At 40.1% G+C, this 6,618-nt stretch overlaps 1 protein-coding gene across 2 annotated transcripts in view; it reads right to left on the bottom strand.

Annotated features, from left to right (window-relative positions):
• The window catches only part of ZFR (zinc finger RNA binding protein), a 96,989-nt gene that overhangs the window by 20,844 nt on the left and 69,527 nt on the right, over window positions 1-6,618 (bottom strand). The window lies entirely within an intron of this gene.

Raw genomic sequence — 6,618 nt, 5'->3', positions numbered from 1 at the left:
AGGAGGTGGGGGGCAGAAGGGGGTGGGGGGAGAGGGAGAGAGAGAGAGAGAGAGAGAGAGAGACAGACAGACAGACATGGTTTTGCCCTGCCACCCAGGCTGAAGTGCAGTGGTGCAATCATAGTTCACTGCAGCCTCAAACTCCTGGGCTCAAGTGATTCTCTGACCTCAGTCTCCTGAGTAGCTGGGACTACAGGTATGCGCCACCTCATTCGGCTAATTTTTAGGTTTGTCTTTTGTAGACATAGGGTCTTGCTATACAAATAAGGCTGGTTTTGAACTCCTGGCCTCAAGTGACCTTCCCGCCTCAGCTTCCTAAAGTGCTGGGATTACAGGTAGGAGCCATTGTGCTAGGCCTGTAATAAACATTTAAAAAATTACATGCCTTTTGTAAGTTACTGCAATTATACTATTGTAAAGGTTTAGATAGCACACAGCAATTCTGACGTCAGACCAACATTACAACAGAACTCCACCTATATTTTCTTTATTTCATCACCATGGATTCATGACAAAAGAACTACTAATTTGAAGGCAGAACACCATTTTCAATCCTCATTGCAGTGGTAAAGGAAAGGCCACAAAAGCAGGCATTGTTACTTAAGGATTTGCTCAAAGTAAGTAATCTGAATGCTAAATAAAATCAAACATAATACAGTTCATAAGAATTTCAAATTTATTTGATAAAAGAAAAAAAGTTACTCCTGTTTATGGCAATAGCACAGACCCAACCTGAAGATCTCTTGCCTCCAAAACATAATTAAGAAATGTATTAGGGCCAGGCATGGTGCCTCATGCCTATAATCCCAGCACTTTGGAAGACCGTGGCGAGAGGATCGCTTGCGCCCAGGAGTTTGAGACCAGATGGGGCAACATAGTGAGATCTCATCTCTACTAAAAATAAAGACATTAGTCAGGTGTGGTGGCATGTGCCTGTCGTCACAGGCACTAGGAATGTGCAGGCAGAAGGAATGCTTAAGCCCAGGAGTTCAAAGCTGCAGTGAGCCAGGGCTGCTCCACTGCACTCCAGTTTAGGTGACAGAGTGGGACCCTGTCTCAAAAACAAATGATACAATATACACACTACTGCCTTTCAAGAAAAAATGTAACAGCTTGAATCAAACAGAGGAAAAGGCCAGTGACAGAGAACATTCTCGAAGAACAGAGTGTTTACCCTGCTTAGGCAACTCTCTAACTTGGCTCTCCAGAGAGATGAGGGTGGGGATGACAGCTGATTCAACAAATCCCAAAAATTTCACCAATAACTTTCAATTTGGAGAAAGGTAAAATGAATCACATTATAAGCAGTTTCAGAAGAAATTTTCCTAAAAGTAAAAACTCCATCTGACCATCTTCTCTCTCACCAGAGAAAAGAAAAACACTAGAATTTGTTATCCTGAAGAATTTGAAAACCAGGAAAGAACAGAAGAAATCAGGAAAGAGCAGAAAAATGGTAATTATTCACATGTAATTATTTCCAATAATAAATGCATTTGGCTAAAATGCAGATTAAAGAAAAAATAAAGGTAAGATCTTCCAAAGGAGTAAGAGGTAGGAAAAAAAAAAATTTCATAGAACCCCAAATTAGCTTCACATACCCAAATGCTCTCTTGGTTCAGGGGAATATAAATTGTGAAAGGAAATGGTAAAATAGGTTCAGGAAACAAATGGAGCAAATCCTGCAAAGACAAAAGCTCTAGGAGTCCATTCTTGGGTTGAAACCTGAAACTGAAGGGGTGGCAATAAAATCCATCACATTTGGAGTGCCACAGTATTATCTGATGAAGACACAGGAGAGTGCATTTGCTAACAAGGCTGCGGGTAGCCAAATCCTCCTCCTTTTCATAAGCAATCATCCAATCATCTCTCACAGGGGAAGGAAAAGAAGAGTTATCAAAAAAGGTGAGAACAGATTTGCATGACATCTTTGTACTTGTGTGGAACGTGACATGAAAACTAGAGACAAAAATCTATTCTGTGGGGACTCTGGGTGATAGTCACAGGTCAATGTAGGTTCATTAAGTGTAACAAACATACTACTTTAGTGTCGGGGAGGCTGTTGTATGTGTGACGGCAGGAGGTATGTGGGACTCTATTTGGTGACCCTTGAGTTTGAACTGCACAGATTCACTTATATGGGTGTTATCTTCCATCTCTGCCACTGGACACAGCAATAACAACCTTCTTTCCTCACCCTCAGCCTATTCAGTAAGAAGTTGAGGGCTGGGCACAATGGCTCACACCTATAATCCAAGCACTTTGGGAGGCCGAGGGGAGCAGATCACTTGAAGTCAAGAGTTTGAGACCAACCTGGCCAACATGGTGAAACCCCGTCTCTACTAAAAATACAAAAATTATCCAGACATGGTGGTGCGCCCTTGTAATCCCAGCTACTTGAAAGGCTGAGGCAGGAAAATCGCTTGAACCCAGGAGGTGGAGGTTGCAGTGAGTTGAGATCGCACCACTGTACTCTAGTCTGGGTGACACAGTGAGACTTGGTTTCAAAAAAAAAAAAAAAAAAAAAAGGAACAAAATGATTGAAGTTCAAAATTAAGAAGTATACATTATACCTCTTAATTTTGTTGAGAGCAGATCTCTTCTTTTAAATAACCATAGTTTATAAAAATTGAACATATATTAGGCAACAAAAAACACGTTAAATTAAAAAAATTGCAAATAGCAGACTACATTTCTTGAATCACAATGCCATAAAAACTAGATATTATTTACAAAAACAAAAGCAAACCTCCTTCAACCAAGCAGAATATAAAAATTCCCTGGGCTGGGCGCCGTGGCTCACGCCTGTAATCCCAGCACTTTGGGAGGCTGAGGCAGGCAGATCATGAGGTGAGGAGTTCAAGATCAGCCTGGCCAACATGGTGAAACCCCGTCTCTACTTAAAAAATACAAAAATTAGCCGGGTGTGGTGGCGCATGCCTGTAATCCCAGCTACTTAGGATGCTGAGACAGGAGAATTGCTTGAACCCGGCAGGTGGAGGCTGCAGTGAGCTGAGGTCGAGCCACTGCACTCCAGCATGGGAGACAGAGCAACACTCTGTCTCAGGGAGAGGGTGGGAAAATAAAATTCCCTCAAAACTACTGTTGGCTTAAAGATAGTATGAAAACAAATTACAAAGCATTACCTATACAGCCAAAACTTCGTGTTCATCTTTAAACTGCAGCTTTAAAACCTCTATAACTACAGAATAAATCAATGAATCAAGTATCCAACTCAAGAAGTTTGTAAAATAATAACAGAAAATCCTGAGGAAAATAAATATAGAATGATAAACTTGTAAAGTAATAAATTATTAATGAGGATTACAATAGAGCTGATTTTGAGGAGACAAAAAAGCAGTAAAACAGATAAAGCACTGCCTAAAGAATACAATACTAGGAGCGAATTTTAAATGTCAAAATACTGACATTTTGGTGGTTTTAAAAAGTACCAAAATACTAATGTATTTGTTGTTATATGTAAATGATTTCAAAGATCAGCCAGCAGCTTTTTTCACTTTTGACTTTCTTCAATCATTTCCCCTGCCATAGTCAATGCTCCTTCAATTCCTTTGACCTGTGCATTCTCTTTTCTTCTCAGTTCTTAAGGCTTTCCACCCTCAAAGAAGAAAACACCCTGTGAAGTGCATGGGTGACTCAAAGAAGGCCTGGGTAGGACCAATCTGCAGTGCTGGAAATCCAGATTGCAAGAGTGGCCCAGACGCAGTGGTGTTGAGAGTCTATTCATACAAGTAACAAAACATGGACTTACAACAACAGAGATAGCTTCAATGACACCCTGGGTGGGTAGAGGGAACCAAAGTCTAAGAAAGCAGGAAGCAGGATGATGACGTACAATGCTTGTATTTCCATACATTTTAAAAATTTGGGACGGGTGCGGTGGCTCACGCCTGTAATCCCACACCTTGGGAGGCCGAGGCAGGCGGATCACTCGAGGTCCGGAGTTCCAGACTACCCTGGCCAACATGGTGAAACCTTGTCTCTACTAAAAATGCCATCAGCCAGGCGTGGTGGTGCATGCCTGTAATCCCAGCTATGTGGGAGGCTGAGGCAGGAGAATCGCCTGAACCCGGGAGGTGGAGGTTGCCATTGACCCAAGAAAGCACCGCTGTACTCCAGGCTGGGGTACAGAGCAAGAGACTCCATTTCAAAAATAAAATAAATAAATAAATAAATACATTTGAAGCTATACAATGCCTACAAATTATTGTATTTAAAATCTATTAAGAATCAAATAAATTCCAAACACCTAAATACTGAAACACCCACATTGTAATTTTGCTCCCATCTGGCAAATGCTTTACTGGCTAGTCTAATCAATGACACAAAGAAGAATTAAAAGCAAACAAACAAGCAAAAAACAAACAAACAAAAAAACCAAAAACAAACCAGAGAGAGAGAAAGAATAAAGATACAAAAACACTTAAAAAAAATCCTTAAAATAGTGTAACTCTATTGAATGGGTTGATTTTTTAAGGGAAATATAAATTGCCAAAATTAACCACAAGAGAGAGACTAATTACAACAGAAGAAATTGAGAAAACACTATTCCCTTAAAAGGAACTGGAAAGTGATGATGTCACATCAATTTTTATAAACTTTCAAGAAACAAAGTTTTGATGCTACTAAAACTGCTTCAGAGTTTAAAGCTTCTAAATTATTTTTACAGAGTTAATGATCACTGCTTCTAAATTTGACAGAGCACAGAGGCAAAACTTAAAAAATTTATTTCATGTCACTGAGAAATTCCTAAACAAACTAAAACACTTTTCTCATATGTATGAAGACTCATTCCCAGAATGCAAAGGTAGTTCAATATGAAGAAATCTATTTACACAGTATTAACAGGTTGAAGGAGAAAAACTATACATTCATGTTAATAAGACTTGAAAAATTGTGTGATGAAAGTTCAACTTCCTTTACTGATTCAAAACTTAAACTGGAAAAAGACTGATAATTCAACATGACAAGTAAATATCTCAAATAAAAGGCTATATACCGCTATGCTTAATATACTTTATAGACCAGAACATTTTCAGTACAATCAGGAACATACCCTAAGTAGTATTTCTTTTATTCCGTATTTGTTACTCTAGAATTATCTTTTAATTAAAATAGAAAACAATTATTGGAAAGGCAAAATATCATTTGTAGATATGTCTCAAAGAAAAAAAAAAAGAGATAAGATCTCATTCTGTAATCCAGACTGGAGTGCCCTGGCACAGTCACGGCTCACTGTAGACTTGACCTAGGCTCAACAGATCTTCCCACTTCAGTCTCTCCAGTAGCTGGAACCACAAGCACATGCCACCATGCCTGGCTAATTTTTGTATCTTTTCTAGAGAAACGGTTTCACCCTGTTGCCCAGGCTGGTCTCCAACTCCCGGACTCAAGTGATCCTCCTGCCTCGGGCCTCTCAAATAATGGGATTACAAGCATTAGCCACTAGACCATGACTGGTTAATCTTTGATCTATCTATCCATAGTTTTTAAATTAGTTTTTTTTTTTGTTGAGACGGAGTCTCGCTCTGTCGCCCAGGCTGGAGTGCAGTGGCCGGATCTCAGCTCACTGCAAGCTCCGCCTCCCGGGTTTACACCATTCTCCTGCCTCAGCCTCCCGAGTAGCTGGGACTACAGGCGCCCGCCACCTCACCAGGCTAGGTTTTGTATTTTTTAGTAGAGACGGGGTTTCACCATGTTAGCCAGGAGGGTCTCGATCTCCTGACCTCGTGATCCGCCCGTCTCGGCCTCCCAAAGTGCTGGGATTACAGGCTTGAGCCACCGCGCCCGGCCTTAAATTAGTTTTTTTTTTGAGACAGAGTCTCACTCTGTCGCCCAGGCTGGAGTGCAGTGGTGCAACCTCGGCTCACTGCAACCTCTGCCCTTTGAGTTCAAGCAATTCTCCTGCCTCAGCCTCCAGAGTAGCTGGGATTACAGGCACCCGCCACCATGCCCAGCTAATTGTATTATTAGTAGAGATGGGGTTTCACTATGTTGGTCAGGCTGGTCTCGAACTCCTGACCTCAGTGATCCACCCGACTTGGCCTCCCAAAGTGTTGGGATTACAGGCGTGTGCCACTGTGCTTGCGAACCCTTATTTTGCCTATCATATTGTTAACTAAGAAGTGTGATAATATCCCAGAACTATGAGAGTGTAAAGAATATAATCAGTCTAATAGTTTTTTGAAATTTTCAATGACCTAACCTTCTGGTGAAGAATTAGTACATGTTCTTTGACCTTGAAATTTCAGCCCTAGCAACTTATTTTGCCCTCAAAAGCTTGACAATATATACAATGAGGTAAAATAAGGGTTTAATAGCAAAAGATTTAAATCCAAATGTCTATCAAATGAATATAAGTTAAATAAAATATGGCATGTCCATATAAAGAATGTAGTAGATGTGACTGCCTTTTCAAAGAACTCTAAGATGAGCTTTGTTAAAAGTTTTAAACTACAGTTTTAAACTGTGATAGCAAGGCCATGCTTGTGTTAAAAGAGATTAAAAAAAAAAAGAGAGAGAGAACTAAGGTAATCTTGCCTATTCACTCTCATTAATTCAAGTATGGAGTCAATAGGTTTTTTTTTTTTTTTTTTTTTT

Source organism: Rhinopithecus bieti, unplaced genomic scaffold (genome assembly GCF_001698545.2).
Source record: "Rhinopithecus bieti isolate Rb0 unplaced genomic scaffold, ASM169854v2 scaffold_17882, whole genome shotgun sequence".
In the NCBI taxonomy this organism is placed as follows: Eukaryota; Metazoa; Chordata; class Mammalia; order Primates; family Cercopithecidae; genus Rhinopithecus; species Rhinopithecus bieti.
Note: the sequence above shows the minus strand (reverse complement) of the source record. Positions and strands in the feature narration are given on the sequence as shown.